Here is a 23,865-nt window from a genome sequence, read left to right as displayed (position 1 = left end):
TGAGAATTTTGAGGCCCAGCCATAAAAAATGAAACAGGATCATGCTGGGAATTGTGACCAGCGCATGGAGAACGAGGGGGGAGCAGCGTCCGAGGAGGTTGGCTTGTGGACGCTGGGCGCACACGCTCGTTATAGTTCTTGTTTTTTTCTTACGAGCGCAGCAAAAAAGAAAATGAAACAGGAGCATCGTGGGAAATGTGACACGAACGCGAGGAGCTAGCGGGTTCAGAGGAGGTTAATTGTCTTGCGGACGCTAGACGCACTCCCTCCTTTTTTTTTTTTTTTTCCTCTGGGGCGTGGTGTAGTGGTTAGCGTACGCGATTGCCGATTGAATATACGCGAGTTTTCCGTAGTTAATTTTACTTCTGAATGTAATAAGTGCATATAGATTATGTATGTTATAAAATGTGTTTCTTCCAAATGCCCGGTTTAGAGCTCCAAGGTGAGCTAGAAACACACCGTAGCTAGGACATAGTCCCGCAGAACGAGGTATTCTGTGTAAACTAGCCAGGAGGAGCTCTCTTTTGCGCGCCGTTCACGGTGATCCAGTTTTCCGCCTGCCGGTGGCGTTGTGCGTTGTTCCGAGGTCGGCTCCAGTTTTTTCTCACTAGCATTCGTCCAAGCGGACAGCCGTGATCGTATAGTGGTTAGTACCTTGCGTTGTGGCCGCAATAACCCAGGTTCGAATCCTGGTCACGGCAAATTTTTTTCAACAAAGGTTTTTTTTTTTTTTCGTTTGGTGGTAGCAACTTTGCTCGCCGAGCTCGTGTACTGGGAGAATCTATGGATGGGGGAGGGGGGGGGGGGGCATTGACAGTTTTGATCTATCGTTTTATTATCTGATGACATATGCTTACGCGACATACCTCGGTTATCGCTTGTTCACGACGTGTCGCACTAGGAGTGCCAAGCCGGAAGGAAGTACGGAGTTGTGAGGCCTTCTTTTTTTCTCTTTAGTTTTTTCTCTGTTTTTCTATCTCTTCCTTGTGTTTATTTCGATTTCTGCCTATCTCTCTATATATCTTTCTTTCTTTTTCTCTCTATTTCTTCTATCTCTTTTTTGTATGTGTTTATTTCGATTTCTGCCTGTCTCATCTATTTCTTTCTATCTTCCTCTTTCTTTCTTTCTTTCTTTCTATTTCGTGCTTCCTCTTTCTATCTCTCCCTCTCTATTTTTTCTCTCTTTCTGTCTTGCTCTTTTTGTTTTCTATCAATTTTTTGTGTCTGTTTCTTTATATATTCTTTTTCTCTCTGTCTTTCTAATCCCTTTCTTCCTCTCTATTTCTCTCTCCCTCTCTCTGTACTCGTTTTCTCGACCGTCAGAATTATTGCATCCCACGCCGGACAAATCGGTACACGTGTTCTGGGAGTGAAGCAGAAGATGAAGAAGAGGACGAAGAGAGCGCTTGCCGGTTCATGGTGCTTATAGTTTTCTATTAGCCCTGCACGGACAAGGAATGTGGCTGTATTTACATACGCGTATCGCGAGTGTGCGTACAAACCTACTGTTATAACAGCTGCTATCATTTTGATGTGCGAGTTCTAGCACTGTTTTGAATGACTTCTATTCGACGCGGGCATAAAACCTTGACATTTAAAAATTCGTAATGGCTGTGAACACGAAAGATACACAGCTTCAATTATTATGAAGAGCATGTGAGCTACTGAATATCTCTGAGTTCCGTATGTTCATCTGCAACAACGTCACATAAGAATCCAGAATGGCCTTTTTAGGATGACATGACCAAACATCCAGAACGGAAGCTGAAGGCTCACAAATAGATGTGTTTCTTCGCCTTTTTTTTTTGTTCGAAACTGTCTTGTAGCCACTACGCTTCCGAAAACTAAGATCGAATCAACTAGAAACAGCCTAGTTTCCTTAGGGCACTAAGTCGTAGTCAAGCAATGAGGCGTATCGCAAAATAGCGCTCATAACAGTTTGCATCAGGCATGCAGTCTATGCATTGATGTCCATCATTATTCATTGCATATTTGTGACACTATTATACAGGGTGTTTCAGATAAAAAGCGCCAAATATAAAAAAAATAAGCATAGGCGACGCGTCTCCGATTAGCGCAGCATTGTTCTAGCCATATATAAAGCACGCCAGTATATTTTTGCCAATCCGCAAAGCTCGGCAATTAACAAAGATTGCTTAATGAACTTTTTAAATAGTAACTCTGGAGAAAAATCTTGTTACAAAAGTTGTAGCGCTTGTTCAGAAACGTTGAATTTTTTTCTGGGGGCGTTTTTGTGTAGAACGGCCAACTTTGGCAACTCGTGGTCGCTGAAGGGTTTCTTGAAGGGCCAGTTGGTACATGATGCTGAGGGGAACAGCGCAAAAAACGGGACGGAGAAAGATTGAGCACACGACACAAGCGCTTGTGTCGTGTGCTCAATCTTTCTCCGTCCCGTTTTTTGCGCTGTTCCCCTCAGCATCGTGGTCGCTGTGAAGGCATGGAAATATTTCACTGTCATTCGAAAAGTTAAAGAATGAAAAAAATTCCGAAAGTGTCAGAACTCCCTCAACCCCCCCCCCCCCCCCCCCCCACCGCTTAATTACGGCCCTGCATGCCACTAGTGAAGCAGAAAAAGAAATGATCCAGCATATATTCACAATTACGCTGATGATGACATTTTTATGCCGGAAGATAATTTACAAATAGGCCGTCGGGACAATAATAGATAATTTTTGCTATTGCTGGACTCAACGGCAGAGGAAGCACCATGGCGCCGGAATGAACGCCGCTGTCGGCGCCTACGACTTCAGTTTTCTGTGAATTGTAATTTGTAAAGGAGACACGTCCTATGGACACGCCGCACTAGTCTGTCTGTCTGTCTGTCTGTCTGTCTGTCTGTCTGTCTGTCTGTCTGTCTGTCTGTCTGTCTGTCTGTCTGTCTGTCTATCTATCTATCTATCTATCTATCTATCTATCTATCTATCTATCTATCTATCTATCTTAGGCTATCGCGAAGTGTTCAATGACCATGCAATGCTACCGTAGCAATGAGTCTGGCAAATGCGTGGGCACTTTACAAACACCATAGATATAACAGTAAAAAATATTACAGCATATCCACGGGTGAATGATGGAGCTTGGGCGAAGCTCCTGAGGCAATCATGGTCTCGGGATCGGCTTCTCGTTGAGCCCGTTTCGCAGCGGCGTCCTTGGCGCACACCTTCTCGGGATCCGGCTGGCTGCCGCCAAGCGAGCGCCCGCCGCTGCGCATCGTTCATGCTCCACCAACGATCCGACACGCACGGCGACGATCAGGACAATGAGAGAGGCGCTCGCTCCCCGCACATCCCCGCGCAGCCCGCGCAGCAACCAATCGGAGAGCAGCGGTACTTCTAGCGCCATCTAGTGTTGATTCACACAAGCGCCATATTGCATACAATTCTATTGGACCAACGCCATCTAGAAAATGAGACGAGAAATGGTGATGACAACACGGATTGTGTACAGCGCTATCTAGAATATCGTCCCTGAACTGCAGTTTGTATGTACTTCTATGAGACAGCGCCATCTGCCGTTTACGCCGGACAGAGATACTGCCGTTGACGCCGGACAACGGAGACGTGACAAGGTTAGACTAAGAGGAGCTACGCCCCTAAAAGCTGCTTTCAGCACAGCCCGGCTAGCTCAGTCGGTAGAGCATGAGACTCTTAATCTCAGGGTCGTGGGTTCGAGCCCCACGTTGGGCGTATTTTTTAAATCGTCTTTTTTTAATTGTGGGGAGAAGCACGCGCAAAGTGTTCGGTGCCCTTTTGTAATCACAATTCAAACTTACAAGAAACTAACCTTTTTAAATGCGATCGCAGTCACACGGACGTCCGAGACAGGGGTGATGTTTTTTGGACTTGTTGAAATGGCGTGCTGTATTTTGGACGCGCTTGAAGAGCAAGGACACAGTGACGCACACAGAAAACCACCAACGGAAGCGCTCTAGCAACTGAAGTTTATTGGATCATCCTGCCTACATTTATACATGCCAACTTGCACCATATGGGACGTATGATATCGCACCATTGAGTTAAGGAGCAACAATTACCATTGCGACAAAGCGACCGGCGGTGAGCTGACACATGTGGCCCCTTTGATTATAGCTTGTGGATCCATAATCTCATTCGTGCTCCTTTTTTTACGGTGAGCAATCACGGTCATTGCAGTGAATCGATAGGGGCTCGTCCCAGTACCGTGAATCTTTTCGTATGTGACGGAGCATTTAGCATTTCTTTACAAAACTGTTCAGCTCTACGTAGTGTTGTCAAAGATAAGTTCATGAAGGAGGGCAGCAGAGACACTTCGTCGCTTCGAGCATTTTAACACCGGAGCTGTTAAAGCTTCTCGTTGCGGCGAATAGTGCAAACAGAAATGAACCGGCACGCGCTCGCTTCGCACTCTTCGTCTGCTTCGCGCCCGCCGATTTGTCCGGCCGTGGAATGCAATAACTGTGACGGGCGGGTATGTTACGTGACTAAAAAGCACGAAATATCACGTAACAAGTAGTCACGGGACTAAAACCGCGCAACATCACGTAACAACTAGTCACGTTACTAAAATCACGCAACATCTAGTCACATGACGAAAAATCGCGTAACATCACGTAGCATCTAGTAAGGTGACAAATTACGTAACAAACATCACGTAACATCTAGACACGTGACTAAAGCCACGTAATACCACACCACTTAACAGCTAGTCAGGTGGTATGTTCCCGCCATAAACCACGTAACACCTTCTGACATGAATAAAATCACGTAAGAGCTAGGCACGTCACATATGTTCCTGCCAAAAACACGTAACAGCTAGCCACGTGACTAAAGTCACGTAACATAACAAAACAACTAGTCATGTGACTAAAATCACGACATCTCGTAACTAGCCACGTGACTAAGGTCACGTAACCTAACGCAACACCTAGTTACGAGACATGTTCCCGCCATTAACCACATAACCAATCACGTGACTCAAAATCACGTAACATCAATTAAAGGGACCGACAACTGGCCAGAACGCGTGATTAGATCCTCGTAGAAATGAAAAGACCGTGAAATGTAGTGAGAGATCCCAGCAACCTTTTCGCGTGTGAGTAGGATTTATATTTTTAAATCGTGTTTAAAAGTAACTAAAAGCCGGTATGTCGCTTAGCCTAGTGGAAGAGCCTTGAAGTTGGATTATGGAGTCGATCACTTTGCTGTACGTAGACACGTAGTCTGATGCTGTCATGCGCGCCATAATTCGTCCTGAAAATTAGAGTACGTATATCTATCCCCGCTCTAATTTGTGCTGTTTACGAGGTAAAATGAGTTGCACGGTGCATGAGAAGCGGCGCTGCCTTCCCAGTAGCCAGTGGAACATGTCGAGCCGCGGCGCATGCGCAGCAAACCGCCGCGCTCGAACACGAAGCGCTCTCGCGCTCAGTTTGCAGCATGTGTTGTCACTCGTGTATACGACTTCATATTTGCCGCACATAAAAAAATTCTGATTACAAATGTTTCACGGCGTTTCCACGCTACCATTCCGTGATCAGACACTCTCACCAGTAAGCTTTCAGTTGCGCAAAAGAAAATAAGCACCATAAAAATTGGTTGTCGGTCCCTTTAACAGCATTTTCCCACCAAATACCATGTAACATCCGTGACATGTTCCCACCAAAACAACGTAACAGCTAGTCACGTGACATGTTCCCGCCATAAACACGTAACCAATCACGTGACTCAAAATCGCGTAACGTCACTTATTAACAGCATGTTCCCGCCAAATACCACGAAAAATCCGTGACATGTTCCCGCCAAAACTACGTAACAGCTAGTCACGAGACTAAAATCACGTAACAACTAGTCACATGACTAAAAATCACGTAACAGCTAGTCACGTGACACGTTCCCGCCATAAACCACGTAAGAACTAGTCACATGTCTCAAAATCACGTAACAGCTAGTCACGTGACATGTTCCCGCCAGAACACGTAACACCTAGTGACGTGACATGTTCCCGTCAAAACCACGTAAAAGCTAGTCACGTGAGTAAAATAACGTAACATCACGTCATATCTAGTCACGTCACTAAAATCACGTTACATCACGCAACGGCTATACGATCACGGGCAGCCGTGATCGTATAGTGATTAGTACGTTGCGTTGTGGCCTCAATAACCCATGTTCGAATCCTGGTCACGGCAATTCTTTTTTACTTTGTCATGCAGAATTTCTTGCAGACAGTATACAGCGAAGTGCTTTTATTAAATTTTCTTGCGGCGTGTGGAATCTGTAAGGTGTTGCCTCCACATCTCCAATAAATTTGTCTCATATTGGTCGGGGGAGGCGCGACTCTCCGAACTGGACTGGGAAGCCAATTTCAAGAAAATTATCCGCTACTTTACAAATACTAATGACTAATATATATCACGTCCGCTTCCCTTATGAAAAGAATTGCCCCCCCCCCCCCAAAAAAAAAAAGAGATAGAACGCTAACAAAGTTATAGGGGCCATGACACGGTCGCCCAACAATTCGCGGTTTTCAGCGAAATAATAGAAGTAGAGGGTCATTGTATGAAAAATGAAATATTTCAGTGCAAAATCAGCACTCGAAGTTGCCGGGTATAAACCCCGCCCACCGCCTGCGACCATCATATAGCCATAGCCTGTGTGACGTCATGTGCTGCATGAAGAGGAGCCATCGCCTTCTACCAACGTTTCGGCCGCTGAAAATCGTTCAATTTCAATGCCATGCTGAGCAAAGCTGAAGTAGCTCGACCGCACGCTCAGCTGTCCACAAAATCGTTCGCCGGAATGCAGGCGCTCGCACAACAAGTAGCTTGTTACGTCACGACTCGCGAGTGCGTCTTTGTAGCCCGACTCTCAGGTCGCGCGTAGTTTATAAAATATTCAATTATAAATTAATTGCTAGGACAAATGCACTAAAATTTCGCCAGCTTGTTTGTGAACGCACAAGGATTAACCCACATAAGACAGATTGTGATCGAAATTTGAGTGTCATGACTTTTTTAATCTGAGCGCCAAACCACAAGCGTGGGTGTCAGCTCCGTCCAAAGTACCAAAGCGTTTGACAATTTACCGCAAAAAAGAGGTGTATAAATCCTAAACCCCCGCCATACCCCCGCTTCGCACTCGCAAGGGCACACTAGTCTGACTTGTCCTTTGCCACATGGATCGCCACATAAACGCTGCGAGAACACAGTGAAATTTCTGCACGTGAGCTCTCGAAAAGTGATGAACCTGTAGCACGTACCAAAATTTTCTGACTAAAACCAAATAACAGACAGTTGCTGTGGAAAATTTTGACTATTCATCCATTCCATTTGTTCTTCCCATGGCTCAATTCAGCAGTGTGTTCTTGAAAGTGCGGTTCACTGCCCTTGCGTTGGTGTTCACAGATATTTCACCGGTATTTAATAAAATGGATGTTAGCAAAAATGTCAGACTTTCCGGGCCAGTAATCATGCATGCCAGAATGCGGTGAATGGCGGCCACGCTGCTGACATACAGCTGAAGGTGATGGCACAACGTTTGTTTGGTTGGTTGGTTGTTCCTTGGCAACCTGGCGCAACCCACTGCGGGGGATCGACCATGAAACGGGCGGCACATTATTTTAGAGAAAAATCAGAGATAAAAGTTTGGTGAGCAGAGCAAAATAACAGGCAAAGAAACAACAAAAAAAGGTATGGCAGCGGTGGGATTCGAACCCACGCCCCCGAAGAGACTGGTGCCGTAAACCAGCGCCTTAGACCACTCGGCCACGCTTTTTTTTTCTTTATTGCCTGCTTAGCAAACAAAGTACAACTCAACATATAAAAATACATTGCAGTGTCACATATAAAAGTGCTGCCCCACCTTTCAGCACATGGGAGTTAAAAAGGCAGACGCTTCATGCCAACCAATTCAACCAAACAGGGGAACCACTCTGGCTTATCATTTTGTGCCTCGTATGCAGTCATCAAATATTGTACACTTTCAATGAAATACTCTCGAGCAGGCCGGGGATTCACGTCTACGTTTCGCACTGCCATCCGTGTTCTCCACACACTGTGAAGAACCAGTGCCATGAACATATCGTAGGGCACACCCCCTACGTTTATGACAGGCAGAAAACGGATGCCATACGGTGTAACGGGCAGTTCTTTCTTCAAGGTCCTTTGAAGGATGTCCCAGAGAAAGACTGCATCAGTACAGTCAAGAAAAATGTGGTCAACTGTCTCAGGTTTACTGCAGATAATACAGTCTACTGACCAAGGGACAAATATTCCTTTTTCACGGAGCCAAGGTAACGTAGGGAGTGTGCCACTATGAAGTTTGAAAAAGAATGTCTTAACTGAGGGCCGAACTGGCATCTTTTTCACTCTCTTTAAGACGTCATCCCCTGGCCCATTGGGGTACAATGTTCTATACAGAGGCTCTGGCAACATGATCTCTACAAGGTCCTTGTACAGTCTCTTTCGCGACACCTTAGAGAGATACTCCATCGAAAATCGCACTCTCAAAATTTCCAAAGCCGCAATCACTTCTTGCATGTAACCCCTAGGTCGCCTTGTCACCCCGTTGACTGTGGTTACAATAAAATCAGGCAAAAATTTGGACAACCGCACATGTATCACCGTTCTCAAAAAACAATCACCTTGATCTCGTAAAAAAATAAACCTAGCCACTATCTGCCTCAGGAACAAGTGTACAAGACCTAGCCCCCCACTTTGCACAGAACGGAACAGATTTGTGCGACTTGTCCTCTCCCACGTCGAAGCCCAGATAAACACTGCCAACACTCTGTGGAGTTTTTGTACAGCAACGCGTGACATAAATAGCACTTGTAAAACATACCACACTCCTGAAATAAGAAATATGTTGCTGACTGTTGACCTCGTAAAAATGGAAAAGTCTCGCCCACCCCACTTTTTCGTCTTGATTTTTAGCTGTTCCGTTTCTTCTCTCCAATATTCTGTTGTGTCCCTGTAGTGTTGGAGAGGTACACCTAAGTACTTGTCAGGTGTGACCTTCCACGTAATGTTTTCATATAATGATGGTGTGCTGTGCCAGTTTCCATGCCATATTCCAAGACACTTACTCCAATTTACTTTACTATCCGTGCACTCACAGAAGGACTTCACGTCGTTTAGTGCTGCTCTGACACTCTCCCGGTCTGGCAGAACACAGCAATATCGTCCGCGTAACTCAGCATTTTGACCTCCGCGGACATCAAGCGAAACCCTCGCACCTGGTCATTCTGTAGCACTTTCTGACATAGAGGTTCTAAATAGATAGCAAAAAGCAGTGCAGACGCAGGACATCCTTGTTTTACGCTCGATAAGACTTGTATATTCTCGCTAAGCTGTTTGTTTATCACAATCCTCGTAGTGCACCCCGTGTACGCCATTCGTACCCCTTCTAGCACCACAGTTCCTATGTTGACGTAGTCAAGAATGTTCAAGAGTACATCGTGGTTCACGCGATCAAACGCCTTCTCGAGATCAATTTGTAGCTAAGCTACTCGAGACTCAAACTCATCACAGCATTCTAAAATATTTCTTGCAATGTGAATATTCGTCGTAATCGTTCTGCCTTTTATGCCACAAGTCTGATGTGGTCCGACTATTTCTTTAATCACAGTTTGGATCCGCCTGGCTAACACGCCCATGAATATTTTGTAGTCAACATTCGCTAAGGTTATTGGTCTGTACGACTTGACAGACAGCTGTTTCGTAGGGTCGTCACTTTTCGGGATTAACACTATGTGCGTTCTTCTGAAGGATGTTGGTAGTCCTTTCTTTTCGTATGCCTCACCTAGCATATTCCGCAGGGCTTCTGCCACAAGACTTTTAAATTTCTTATAGAATGCAACACCTAGTCCATCTGGGCCCGGCGTCTTTCCGTTGTTCATTTTTTCAATGGTCATTTCAATTTCTCTGACAGAGATGGGTGCTTCTAATCTAGCTTTCGCGTCGTCATCAATCTTCGGCATAAGTGACAAGAAATGCCGAACGTACGTGCTTCCGTCCTGTTTTAAGCCCCCCAGCAACTGTTGGAAATATTCCACAAACGCATGCTCAATCTGCGTTTTATCTTTAGTAACTTCATTTTTGTATTCTATCGCCCGGATTTCATTTCTTGTCGCGTAGCTCTTTTCATCTGCTACTGCACGTTTCGTAGGAACCTCGCCACACCAAAGTCTTTCTGCGCGTGCGCGTACTACTGCTCCTCTGTATCTTTCCACATCTGCAGCCTCTAATTTTTGTTTCACTTCTTTGATTTCTTTGCTGCGCATGCCAGGTTGCGTGTACTCTTGACAGAGCAAAAAATCGAGTTCACACTGTAGTTGCCTTTCTTCTTTCAATTTGTTGTGCTTTATTGAAGCTGACCTTCCAATCGCATCTATTTTTACTTTTTCCTTGAAACACTCCCATGCGTGAATTAGACTGGTTGTGTTGCCCTCGACCACTTCTTTTAATTCCTTCTCTATGTTTTCCACAAACTTTTCATCCTCAAGTAACTTATTGTTCAACTTCCAGAGGTCCCAATTAAATTTGGGCTTTTCTTTTTTATTAATGGTGAACATGACTAGACTGTGGTCACTAAATGAGACATTCTTCATAGCGTAGTCTTGGCACAGGGGAAGCAATGACGTAGACACATAGGCTCTGTCGAGCCTGGCCTGACTGTTGAACTGGTAATATTGTGTGTAGTGGGTAGCCTGCGATAGCACATATCCCACGTCTTCCAAATCTCGCTCACGAACCATCGAATCCAATAACAAGGCACTGAGAGTCACGTACAGGCGTTTTACATGCCCTGTCTTCGGCATTACATACACAATTGAAATCGCCTAGAATTATTGCTGTCTTATCACTCGATAGATGCACTTCAAGACTTTCAAAGAACGTTTTCCTATCATGCTGTCTATTTGGCGCATATACGCAAACAACGCGCCAACACACACCCGAAAAAAGAAAATCACATGCTATTAATCGTCCTTCATTATCAGTTTGTACGCTTTCTTCAACAAGACCAATTGTGTTCTTTATAAATAGAAGACATCCACCTGATGTACCTAAAGAATGACTAACACATATATTGTAGCTAGAGCGGAAAGTCGAAAATATAGTATCCATCTGCTCTTCAGATTCAATTTTTGTTTCCTGCACGGCGGCAATATCAACGTCATTTTCAAGAAACAAACGACGTAACTGATACTGCCGCCTCCTAGAACGTAAGCCTCTAACGTTAAATGTAGCGACACGTAAGGCTGCTTCTATTTTGAAGGTAAACATTAGACAGAAGTCTGTCTGGTTGGGTAAGTAAACTGAGATAACTGATATTTATTCTCCAACCAAAGTTACGAAAACACGTAAAAGCCCGATGTTTCGGAACCAGCTTGGTTCCTTCCTCAGGGGGGACTGCGGCGGCTTGGCAGCGGCCTCTTTAAGGCACTCTTGCGGCGGTTAACGACCCCACGCATTACCGCGGAGCGTAGCCCATGCGCATACACTGGGGGGAGAGTTCCGAGGGAACGATTGATATTTTGAGTGGTCCTCTGTATGTGCCACGACTCCAGTAGCAACCTCCTCCTCCACTTGGTTTCACTTTCCAGGATGGCCGTTCCCAGGGTTGCCAATGGTGGCTACTTTTCGCCAAATTGGCGAATTTGAGAGGCCCGTGGCGACCTAAAATTATGAATGGCGACATGGCGAATTTTTGGTGATTTTCGGCTTAGGTCTCCACTGAGTTATGCATCCTAAGCTCTGTGTCTTCCCAACGAATGAGCGGTAACATTCTCCGTATTTTTCATGGCTTTAGACTCATGAGTAGAATGTGCACATTACGCGTCATTCGGTATGTCCATCCTGTAACTCGTCTGTATCTCAATTCATTTTGATGCAGGAGGTATTGGAACGTGCCCCAGCGACATTCTAGCAAAATGTAAGTGAGCGGACTGCCTTGCAAGCCGCGAGGGGGCAGTGTTTGATTATAAGTTTATGGCTTTAGGTGCTTTAAGCTTCTCTAAAGTTTCGCTTCTGAAGGGGCTATAGACGACAAGTTGGCCGCATGTTTTGACTATTTGTTCCGCCAAAGCCCCAACTGTACTGAATAGCTTGGTGACTTATTCACTGTTGCAGTACCCCCAATTTAGCTCGTAAAGACTGTTTTGGAATAGTGAATAGAGGCGGATACGCGGCTATTTGTGCAGTTAAAAAATATTTATTGAGGCATTGTCCACTGTTCTCGGTGAGCGTGTGCAATGACAACAATTGCTATATAACATTTTACATTGTCTACCTGTTCATTAAAAGCAATGATTGCGATAGCAATAAATTGTAATGTAACGCGAAGAACGGAAAGCAGCTCGAAATTGCCAGCGCATCGCTCGAGCCGAAAGGACGCACGAAAAGAACGCACACAGGACGAGCGCGAACTAATGCGTCACAGCTCGACACTTGAAGCGCACTGCTCAAACATAAAGCAGGACGCACGAAACAAACGAACAGGTACACACAAGACGAGCGCGAACTAATTGTCACAGTTGTTACTTCTGTTTGAACAGCGCGCTCCTTTCGCAAACGCGGCCGCTGCAGCGAGCGAAGTGAAGCACCCCACCGGCCGCCCCTTCTTTCCTTGAGATAAGCGCACGAAAGCAACGACGCCCTGTAGAGCGAACAGCAACGGCGTTCGCAGGGGCGGGGCGACGATCTTTAAAGCACGCAACACGCGCGCACGTCGCGCCATCTATGTGGCCACTAAGAAAGCATGCTGAATTACATGGTATATATAAATAGCTCGCCGTTAGCAGGCTGAGAGACGGTGCTGTCGTGGCCTAACGTCTAACGCGGCGGGCTGTAAAGCGAGAGGTTGCCCGTTCGATTCCGCGCGTCGGAAAGAATTTCTTAATTATGTTTCTTTGTGGCCTTTCTATATATATACATACTTATACATATACGGTGAATGACGGCGACGGGGACGGACATTTTCCAGCCGAGACTGTCCATATAATTGCTATCGCAATAATAACGCGTCGGATTGACACGCGTAGATAGAAGTGACTATAAAAAAGGGTCGGTGGCGTCCTTTATCATATTACACACTTAAAAGGTGTAAGACTCACTAATAATCGGTCGTGCAAGACTTATGTCGTCTTACCTTCAATAAACCTCTTAATCCTTATAGTTCATATAAGGCTGCGTAAAGCTGTCTGCAAACAACGCTTTCACGGTTTTCGTCCAAGCTTTACCACACTTTTACCGTTGAAACGAGCGGACGGGGATGGAAGGATATCATGAGCGTTTTCTTCATTCACCCTTACGCCACCACGCACATGTTGCGGCTAGTCGGAGAAGCAGCACCATGCACTCCCATGGTGAAGCGGGCGATACGACTGGCATTGAGAAACGTCTATATAATTTAAGGGTCTTATATGGTATTTTATTCTACGGTTCTATACGTGAGTGGAAATTTTTATTACAAGGTATGTCGTTTATATCTAGAATGGCGACTTTTTTGGCGAAATTTGTAAAAAAAATGGCGACTTTTGGCGACTTTTTGCGCGTCGTTTGGCGACATTTACTCGAAAGTCAGTGGCAACCCTGGCCGTTCCGTCGAAGTCTATTTTGTGGTCAAACGTCTCGGCGTGCTCGGCGATGGCGCTGCGTTCTTTGTTGAGTTTACGGACGTCGTTGACGTGTTGCCTAATTCGTTCGGGGAAGTTTTTGGTCTCGCCGATGTACGACGAGGGGCAATCGGCGCACGGTATTTTGTAAACGACGCCGGGAGCCCTGTCCTTTGTTGGTCGGCCTTTCGGGCGGGGAAGGAAGCGGCCCAGCGTGCATGAAGGCACGTGCGCGATGTGTACACCTTCTTTTCTAAAAATCCGGGCCAACGCCTCGCTGGCTCCCTGGACGTATGGGACCGAGACGCGTTTTGGAGAGCTGTTCGTCAATGCTGGCTGGGAGTCGCGTAACCTCTTTTGCAGTCATCAATTTTGTAAGCCATGCTTATATCTTTTTGAGCGTACGAAAAACAGAGTGTCTACTTCAGGTGAACGCTTGTAAAAAAAAAAACGGCTGCAGAATTTTCACACCAGGCTCACATTTTACAGGCATATTGCTAGGCAAACAATGCTCACTTACGGGTTACTTTCTGTCCGGAAAAAAGCACAAGAGTCTCAAGTCCCAGGTGGCGTATGCTGCGGAAGCTGCTTGGCCTCCGCCCGTGAGTTGGCCTGGAAGTTCGGCCGTGGCCTCAAAGTCGGACGCCGAATTCCTGAGGTTTTAGTTGGTGGTTCTCCACCACCACAATCCCCGGAGGAAGTCTCGCCTTCGCCCCCATTGTCTCTCGGTCGCTTTCCAGCTAGTCCACTGCCTGTGTTTTCGCTGACTTCCATGTCAGCGAAAACACACAGGCAGTGGACACAGGCAGTGGCAGCGCCAATCGTAGCCATGGCGGCGAGTGTTCCACACTCGCCGCCATGGCTACGATTGGCGCTGACTAACACTCCTAGGTTTAATCAACATATATACCCCAGAAAGTGGACGGGAGGATGACCGCCGCCGTAGCTCAGTGGTAGAGCATCGGACGCGTTATTCGAAGGTCGCAGGTTCGGTCCCTGCCGGCGGCAAGTCATCTTTTCGTCCACTTTACTTTCTCCACATTTACATTCTAAATACTACAGATAACACCCCCTGTACTTTCCTTGGCGTTATTGTCTGTTAGTTCGCATTAATATTGTGTCTAACAAAGATAAACGAGCCCTTGAAAAATGATAGCTTTACTTCATTCATAGCGAGGGTCTTGTCCTGGCAGGCTTAATGCCTTCAGATAGTATGCGAGGGATTATTGGTCAGCTGCCAACTCGTAAAAAAGATCACGTGCTACGTGACGCCAAGAGGCAAAAAAAGAGTGTTCCACACTCGCCGCCATGGCTACGATTGGCGCTGACTAACACTCCTAGGTTTAATCAACATATATACCCCAGAAAGTGGACGGGAGGATGACCGCCGCCGTAGCTCAGTGGTAGAGCATCGGACGCGTTATTCGAAGGTCGCAGGTTCGGTCCCTGCCGGCGGCAAGTCATCTTTTCGTCCACTTTACTTTCTCCACATTTACATTCTAAATACTACAGATAACACCCCCTGTACTTTCCTTGGCGTTATTGTCTGTTAGTTCGCATTAATATTGTGTCTAACAAAGATAAACGAGCCCTTGAAAAATCATAGCTTTCCTTCATTCATAGCGAGGGTCTTGTCCTGGCAGACTTAATGCCTTCAGATAGTATGCGAGGGATTATTGGTCAGCTGCCAACTCGTAAAAAAGATCACGTGCTACGTGACGCCAAGAGGCAAAAAAAGAGTGTTCCACACTCGCCGCCATGGCTACGATTGGCGCTGACTAACACTCCTAGGTTTAATCAACATATATACCCCAGAAAGTGGACGGGAGGATGACCGCCGCCGTAGCTCAGTGGTAGAGCATCGGACGCGTTATTCGAAGGTCGCAGGTTCGGTCCCTGCCGGCGGCAAGTCATCTTTTCGTCCACTTTACTTTCTCCACATTTACATTTTAAATACTACAGATAACACCCCCTGTACTTTCCTTGGCGTTATTGTCTGTTAGTTCGCATTAATATTGTGTCTAACAAAGATAAACGAGCCCTTGAAAAATCATAGCTTTCCTTCATTCATAGCGAGGGTCTTGTCCTGGCAGACTTAATGCCTTCAGATAGTATGCGAGGGATTATTGGTCAGCTGCCAACTCGTAAAAAAGATCACGTGCTACGTGACGCCAAGAGGCAAAAAAAGAGTGTTCCACACTCGCCGCCATGGCTACGATTGGCGCTGACTAACACTCCTAGGTTTAATCAACATATATACCCCAGAAAGTGGACGGGAGGATGACCGCCGCCGTAGCTCAGTGGTAGAGCATCGGACGCGTTATTCGAAGGTCGCAGGTTCGGTCCCTGCCGGCGGCAAGTCATCTTTTCGTCCACTTTACTTTCTCCACATTTACATTCTAAATACTACAGATAACACCCCCTGTACTTTCCTTGGCGTTATTGTCTGTTAGTTCGCATTAATATTGTGTCTAACAAAGATAAACGAGCCCTTGAAAAATCATAGCTTTCCTTCATTCATAGCGAGGGTCTTGTCCTGGCAGACTTAATGCCTTCAGATAGTATGCGAGGGATTATTGGTCAGCTGCCAACTCGTAAAAAAGATCACGTGCTACGTGACGCCAAGAGGCAAAAAAAGAGTGTTCCACACTCGCCGCCATGGCTACGATTGGCGCTGACTAACACTCCTAGGTTTAATCAACATATATACCCCAGAAAGTGGACGGGAGGATGACCGCCGCCGTAGCTCAGTGGTAGAGCATCGGACGCGTTATTCGAAGGTCGCAGGTTCGGTCCCTGCCGGCGGCAAGTCATCTTTTCGTCCACTTTACTTTCTCCACATTTACATTCTAAATACTACAGATAACACCCCCTGTACTTTCCTTGGCGTTATTGTCTGTTAGTTCGCATTAATATTGTGTCTAACAAAGATAAACGAGCCCTTGAAAAATCATAGCTTTCCTTCATTCATAGCGAGGGTCTTGTCCTGGCAGACTTAATGCCTTCAGATAGTATGCGAGGGATTATTGGTCAGCTGCCAACTCGTAAAAAAGATCACGTGCTACGTGACGCCAAGAGGCAAAAAAAGAGTGTTCCACACTCGCCGCCATGGCTACGATTGGCGCTGACTAACACTCCTAGGTTTAATCAACATATATACCCCAGAAAGTGGACGGGAGGATGACCGCCGCCGTAGCTCAGTGGTAGAGCATCGGACGCGTTATTCGAAGGTCGCAGGTTCGGTCCCTGCCGGCGGCAAGTCATCTTTTCGTCCACTTTACTTTCTCCACATTTACATTCTAAATACTACAGATAACACCCCCTGTACTTTCCTTGGCGTTATTGTCTGTTAGTTCGCATTAATATTATGTCGTCTTTCAGTGTCTCGGCGTCACTGGGGTCATTTACAGTAGGCAGGTGCTGTTCCGCGTTGACTGATGCTTCTGGCTTCAGTGGCTCTGGCTCAGACGTCTTCTCCACGACCTTTCCGTCTGCTATACCGCTGGGCTCACTTGATTTCGCCAGTTGGGGCGTAACCTGTTCTTTTTTCCCGGTCGTACTTGCTGCTTCTTCAGCTTCATGCTCATCCATGAACAACTCAGTGCGGTCGTTGCCTGTCGCGGGACCTATAACGCTGGCATAAGACAGCGTGCAGTCATTATCCCCATGGCCAAACCTTCGGCAGATACCACATCGTGGTACACGGCAATCACGCCGTATGTGCCCCTTTGCTCGGCAACGTAAGCAAACTGGCGCTCTGCCTGCTACAACCACCAAAGCCTGCTCACCGCTTACGTTCACTTGATGAGGCAGGTCATCAATTTTAACGCCCACCTTCAACCGAAGTGTCACAATGCGGGTCGTGGAGCCTTTTTCGGTGATGCCGTTTACACGCCATCGCTCCCTGCTAATGTCAATCACTTGACCGTACGGCTCGAACGCACGTCGCACATCTTCATCAAGAACGTTGTGCAGCAGCCAGTGCACCTTCATACGCACATCTTGGTTTGCCGGATCTATGACGAGACAACGGCAGTTTTTAACCTTGATGTCTCCGTGCGCCAGGATCGTCTTGACTGCGTCCATGTTCTTGAAAGTCACCGCCCACACATGGCTCATCCTATACGCCCCCAACGCAGCCACCTCGGGGAGCAATCGCAGGCTTGCCAGAGTGTCACGGAAATCTTCCACTCGATACGGCCGGGCTCGTACGTCAGCGTTCAAAAACACCGTATTTAAAACAATACGCCCTGTAGGAAGGTTTGGCAATACAACTTCATAGTCCTTATCATCTTCAAAAGACCTGTTTCCGCGGCTTAAATGGGCCGCTGTCACCGCTCCGCTGGAGCCAGCCATCGCACGTCCGTTCGCTTCAGCGGCCGGAAGTCACTCCACCACTCGGCCACGCTACCGACAGATTGGCGTGGTTGACCATAGCTATGGTTGGTATCGCATAGCTCTGCAAGCAGAGCAAATTGAGACAAAAAAGAAAAAAAAAGGCATGGCAGCGGTGGGATTCGAACCCACGCCGCCGAAGAGACTGGTGCCTTAAACCAGCGCCTTAGACCACTCGGCCACGCTACCGACAGATTGGCGTGGTTGATACATAGCTATGGTTGATATCGCATAGCTCCGCAAGCAGAGCAAATTGAGACAAAAAAGAAAAAAAAAAGGCATGACAGCGGTGGGATTCGAACCCACGCCCCCGAAGAGACTGGTGCCTTAAACCAGCGCCTTCGACCGCTCGGCCACGCTACCGACAGATTGGCGTGGTTGATACATAGCTATGGTTGATATCGCATAGCTCCGCAAGCAGAGCAAATTGAGACAAAAAAGAAAAAAAAAGGCATGGTAGCGGTGGGATTCGAACCCACGCCCCCGAAGAGACTGGTGCCTTAAACCAGCGCCTTAGAACACTCGGCCACGCTTTTTTTTTCTTTATTGCCTGCTTTTGACAAGAAACAAACAAAAACAAGAAGAAACGCTATTTACAATACAAACACTACGTAAAAAGGGAGAGGGATCGACAGGAAAAAAAAAAGGAAAGGCCATACTGGGACTAATGAGGACGCTCTAAACCTCCTTCATTTGCAAAAGAAGCTCTACACGATCTAACCAATCAGGAACATCTTCAAGAAGTTTTTGTTCTTCAACAAAACGGGTTACGCTTTCTTTGAAGTATTGACGCGCCGGACGGGCGTCCGCATCAGCGTGCCGTATGGCCATCCTGCACTTCCATATGCTGTGGAGTGCAATCAACATTATCAGATCAAAAGGTGTCCCGTCATCACTTTCAACAGAGAGATATCGAATTCCAGGGGGGTCTAAGGGGAAATCTTTTTGATGGTACGCTGCAGTACGTCCCATAAAAACACAGCGTCCCAGCAGTCGAGGAACATGTGGTCTATTGTTTCTACTTTCTGCATATTAAGCAATCGGTTCCCCATGGCACAAACATGCCTTTTTCCTCCAGCCAAGGTTTGACAGGAAGTGTACCTGAATGTAGTTGAAAGAAGAATGTTTTCATTCCTGCAGGTACCATCATTCTTTTGACCCTTTTTAGTACATTTCTCCATCGACCCGCAGGGTACATGGTTCTATACAGCGGTACATGTAGTACAACGTCACAAAGGTCTTTGTACAATTTCTTCCGTGTCACAGTGGAAAGATAATCGAGAGAAAAGCGAGCGGACAAAAAATCACTAGCTAAAACTACTTCTTTTAAAAATCCATGTAAGCTTCCAGGCAAATATTTCGTGGATACAACAATGTTCGGCAACCGTTTGCACAGGCGAAGCTGGCACACAGTGCGCAGAAAAGGGTCCCGTACATTGCGTAAGAACAGAAAGCGATTGACAACCTGGCGCAAAAAGAGGTGTGTCAATCCCAGCCCCCCGTTTCTGACTCGCAAGAACAAATTAGTCCGACTTGTCCTTTCCCATGTTGACCCCCACACGAACACTGCAAGAACACGGTGAAAATTTTGGATGTTAATTCTCGAGCAGTGAAGAACCTGAAGCACATACCAAATCTTACTGACCAAAAATAAGTTACATACAGTTGCTCTAGAAAATATTGACCATTTCCATCCATTCCATTTGTTCGTCCGATCACGCAACTCAGCAGCCTGTTCCTGCCAGTATGCGTCACTGTCCTTGTAGTGATGTAAGGGCGCCCCGAGATATTTCACGGGTTTGTTAACGAAAGGGATATTAGCAAAAATTTCAGGGTTCGCGGACCATTCACCATGCCAGAAACCTATGCACTTTCCCCAGTTCACCGTACTTCCGGCTGCAGAACAGTATTGCTTGACCTTTTCTACCGCATGTGTAATGCTCTCATAGTCAGTGCAAAGAATGGCGATGTCATCTGCATAGGCGAGAAGCCGCACTTCGACCTCATGCAGTTTAAATCCACGTATACATTCACTGCTTATAACGCTGAGACAAAATGGTTCAATATATAAACAAAACAACAGCGGAGATAAGGGGCACCCTTGACGCACAGATCTCTGCACACTGATGGGCGCACCGGCAACCTTATTGACAATCAGTTGTGTTGAGCAATCGCGGTACGCCATAGCCACTCCGTCTCTAATTACTTTTCCTACATTGACATAATCTAGAAGACAGAGAAGTATTTCATGAGGGACCTTGTCAAAGGCCTTTTCTAAATCGATTTGCAGCATTGCCACCGCGGTTTCCATTACGTCGCAGCACTCTAGTACACTGCGTGCTGTATGTATATTCGTGAAAATTGATCGACCTTTAATGCCACATGTTTGATGCGGCCCTACTAATTCTTTAATGACAGTTTGGAGACGTTTCGCTAGAATTCTCATAAAAATTTTATAATCACAGTTTGTTAAACATATCGGGCGGTATGCTGTCATTCTACGGAGGACCATCGGGTCTTCTGATTTTGGAATTAGAATAGTGTGCGATCCTGAAAACGACGGTGGCAAGCAGTTAAGGCCAAAAGCTTCATTGTACACTTCCGCTAAAACTGGAGCAATAGCATGCTTAAATGTTTTGTAAAACTCTGCCGTTAATCCATCCGGCCCAGGCGATTTCCCAGCATTCATTTTTTCTATTGAGTACTTAACTTCTTCTACAGAGATTTGATGTTCTAAGACTGCCTTAGTTTCATCGCTAACTCTCGGCATCATGTGCAAAAACTCTTTTTCATATCGCGCCATTTCTACAGTAGAACTTGCGAACAATCCACGATAGTGTTCATAGAAGGCATTCCCGATTTGATCGGCTTCCTCCGTGACTTCACCCTGAATTTCGATTTCTGTAATCTGATTGCGTCGCGCATGCCACTTTTCTACGCTCAGTGCTCTCTTTGTCGGCGTTTCACCAGCCATTATGCGTTCCATTCTTCCCCGCACAAGTGCACCACGATATCTGCTTATGTCAAACTGCTCCAGCTTTCGTTTCACTACACGGATGTCATCAGCAAACATGCCTGGTCTTTCATTCTCTTCGATTAACAATTTTTGCAAGTTAGCCTTGAGGAGTGATTCTTCTTCTCTTGCCTTTCGATTTATGGCGGTCGAACGCTCCAATGCTTTCAATTTAATTTCTTGTTTAAACAATTCCCACTTTTCTCCCCACCTTTTTGGTCTCACTTTCCATTTTTTCAAAGCTGTTTTCGACATCCGCAGAAAAGATGTCGTCGTTTAACAATTTAGAATTTAATTTCCATTGGTGCCAGTCGAACTTTTTTCTTTTGCGGCCATTAATGAAGAAACTGACTAAGCAGTGATCGCTAAATGACACGCACTCCACACGATAATCTTGACACAGGGGTATGAGCTCGGGCCCAACATAGGCTCTATCCAAGCGGGCGTGGCTGCTCCCCTGGAAATGAGTGAAACGGGGTGTGCGCCCACCACCAAGACAATCAGCAACGTCTACCAAGTTGCTCAACTCCAATATCTCACTGAGAACGGCCGTACTAGCGTCTCTGAAGGGCCGTTTACTTGATTTATCTTATGCTGACATTACACAATTAAAGTCCCCTAATAGTATAACTCGTTTTTCACTAACACAATGTTGTCTGATTTGATCAAAAATTCGCGCCTTTCTTCTGCACTAGTGGGAGCGTAAACGCAGATAACTCGCCACTCAAGCGACGCTAACACAAATCACATACCACGATCCGTCCTGGCACACTGGTGGTCACTGCCTGCAGTTTAACATTTAGTGCCTGCCGTACAAATAACACGCACCCAGCCGATGTGCCAACTGCATGATTAACTAAAGCATGATACCGAGCTAGAAACGGCCGCACCATGCTCTCGGCCTCCGCTTTACCAGCAACCTTAGTTTCTTGAACCGCTATTAAATCTAGTTCATATTCACTGACCAATCGGTACAACTGATTCTGTTTTCTTTTTGCAGCTAGCCCTCTAACGTTTATAGTAGCTACACGAAGCGTCTTATTAAAATTCATGGCTGATTAAAAAGGGGAGGCCGGGAGCAAGACGCTTACCTTACAAAACAACAAGGCAGTCAGCGTCCAGTTGAGGGGAACATCAGGTATGCGGCGGCGTCTCATCCGCCGCACTCCGTTCGGCCTCGACCGAGATGTTCGGCCGTGGTCGATAACGAAGCCTTCGCGTCGTCGCTGTCTTCGCCGGTGGTTCGCCGCCTATGGCGTCGTCAAAAGCATCATGCGCGTCGCAATTGTCCTCCCGAGATCTCTTCACGACAGCACTAGGAGTCGCAGACCCCGTTACGTCCATAGATAGCGTCTCGTGGGAACTTGTCATCCTCTCTTCTGAACTTGCGCTGCCCGCTGCCTCCGTGGTCGTGGGAACGCGCGAAGCGTCGCCGCCACTGGGAGAACTTTCGCCCATGGTCTCCTTACTGACGATCTGCTCACCTTCATCCGAGGGAGGGCTTAGTTTTGTCATTGTCGAAACGTTGTTACCGGTCCCTCGCACTGTTTCCTCTGCGTCAGCCTTGTCCATCATGTGTTCTGCGAGGTCATCGTTTTTAGCAGGCGCTGTTACGGCGGCGTATGATGCGACTGAATTAGTGCACTGCGCCTCATCGTGGCCGAAACGGCGACACAGGTTGCAACGTGGCACTTGACAGTCTCGACGTATGTGGCCTGTATTCTTGCATCGTAGACACAAAGGCGCCCTGCCCGGCACGACAACCAAGGCCATCTCACCCGCGATCTTCAGCTGATGCGGAATATCATCAATTTTAATGCCGCTTTTCAGCTTCAGCGACGCGGTCCTCGTCGTGGACGCTTTCTCAGTGACGCCATATGCACGCCATTTTTCCGCGTGACTTCGGTCACCCTTCCATAAGGCAAAAATGCAACGCGCACATCTTCATCAGAGACGCCGTGCAGCACCCAATGAATCTTGATGCGCAGGCCCTGGTTGTCGGGGTCGATGAGCAAACATGGGCGGTCTTTCACTTTTACATCCTTAGCAGCCAGGAGCTTACTCGTTGCCTCGGCAGTTTTCAGCGTAACAGCCCACACGTGGTTCATCTGGTAAGCCCCCAACGCAACAACGTCGGGGAGCGCACCAAGTTTAGCGAGCGTGTCCCTGTAGTCTTCGATACGAAAAGGTCTGGCCCTCGGATCACCATGCATAAACACCGTGTTGGCTACGATGCGTCCTGTCGGCAGAGAAGGCAAAATCACCTGATAATCTTCACCCTTTGCTGAAGAAATCCTGTTACCGCGACCCGCCTGGGCCGCCAACACCGCTCCAACGGAGCAAGACATCCCGCGTCCGATGCGCTCGAGAGCCGGAGGTGGAATGGCACTCGGCCACGCTACCGACAGATTGGCGTGGTTGATACATAGCTATGGTTGATATCGCATAGCTCCGCAAGCAGAGCAAATTGAGACAAAAAAGAAAAAAAAGGCATGGCAGCGGTGGGATTCGAACCCACGCCCCCGAAGAGACTGGTGCCTTAAACCAGCGCCTTAGACCACTCGGCCACGCTACCGACAGATTGGCGTGGTTGATACATAGCTATGGCTGATATCGCATAGCTCTGCAAGCAGAGCAAACTGAGACAAAAAAGAAAAAAAAGGCATGGCAGCGGTGGGATTCGAACCCACGCCCCCGAAGAGACTGGTGCCTTAAACCAGCGCCTTAGACCACTCGGCCACGCTACCGACAGATTGGCGTGGTTGATACATAGCTATGGTTGATATCGCATAGCTCTGCAAGCAGAGCAAATTGAGACAAAAAAGAAAAAAAAGGCATGGCAG

At 46.9% G+C, this 23,865-nt stretch overlaps 6 non-coding genes across 6 annotated transcripts; 2 read left to right on the top strand and 4 right to left on the bottom strand.

The window, feature by feature from the left end:
- Positions 1–629: 629 nt before the first annotated feature.
- Positions 630–701, top strand: Trnah-gug (transfer RNA histidin (anticodon GUG)). The gene has a single exon. It is a non-coding gene; the product is annotated as a tRNA-His (tRNA).
- Positions 702–3,634: 2,933 nt separating this feature from the next.
- Positions 3,635–3,707, top strand: Trnak-cuu (transfer RNA lysine (anticodon CUU)). Its single transcript has one exon. It is a non-coding gene; the product is annotated as a tRNA-Lys (tRNA).
- Positions 3,708–18,116: 14,409 nt separating this feature from the next.
- On the bottom strand, positions 18,117–18,198 carry Trnal-aag (transfer RNA leucine (anticodon AAG)). The gene has a single exon. It is a non-coding gene; the product is annotated as a tRNA-Leu (tRNA).
- Positions 18,199–18,290: 92 nt separating this feature from the next.
- Trnal-aag (transfer RNA leucine (anticodon AAG)) lies at positions 18,291–18,372 on the bottom strand. Its single transcript has one exon. It is a non-coding gene; the product is annotated as a tRNA-Leu (tRNA).
- A 5,143-nt stretch (positions 18,373–23,515) lies between these two features.
- Positions 23,516–23,597, bottom strand: Trnal-aag (transfer RNA leucine (anticodon AAG)). The gene has a single exon. It is a non-coding gene; the product is annotated as a tRNA-Leu (tRNA).
- A 90-nt stretch (positions 23,598–23,687) lies between these two features.
- On the bottom strand, positions 23,688–23,769 carry Trnal-aag (transfer RNA leucine (anticodon AAG)). Its single transcript has one exon. It is a non-coding gene; the product is annotated as a tRNA-Leu (tRNA).
- Between the last annotated feature and the right edge of the window lie 96 nt (positions 23,770–23,865).

Source organism: Rhipicephalus sanguineus, chromosome 1, assembly GCF_013339695.2.
Source record: "Rhipicephalus sanguineus isolate Rsan-2018 chromosome 1, BIME_Rsan_1.4, whole genome shotgun sequence".
Lineage (NCBI taxonomy): Eukaryota > Metazoa > Arthropoda > Arachnida > Ixodida > Ixodidae > Rhipicephalus > Rhipicephalus sanguineus.
Note: the sequence above shows the minus strand (reverse complement) of the source record. Positions and strands in the feature narration are given on the sequence as shown.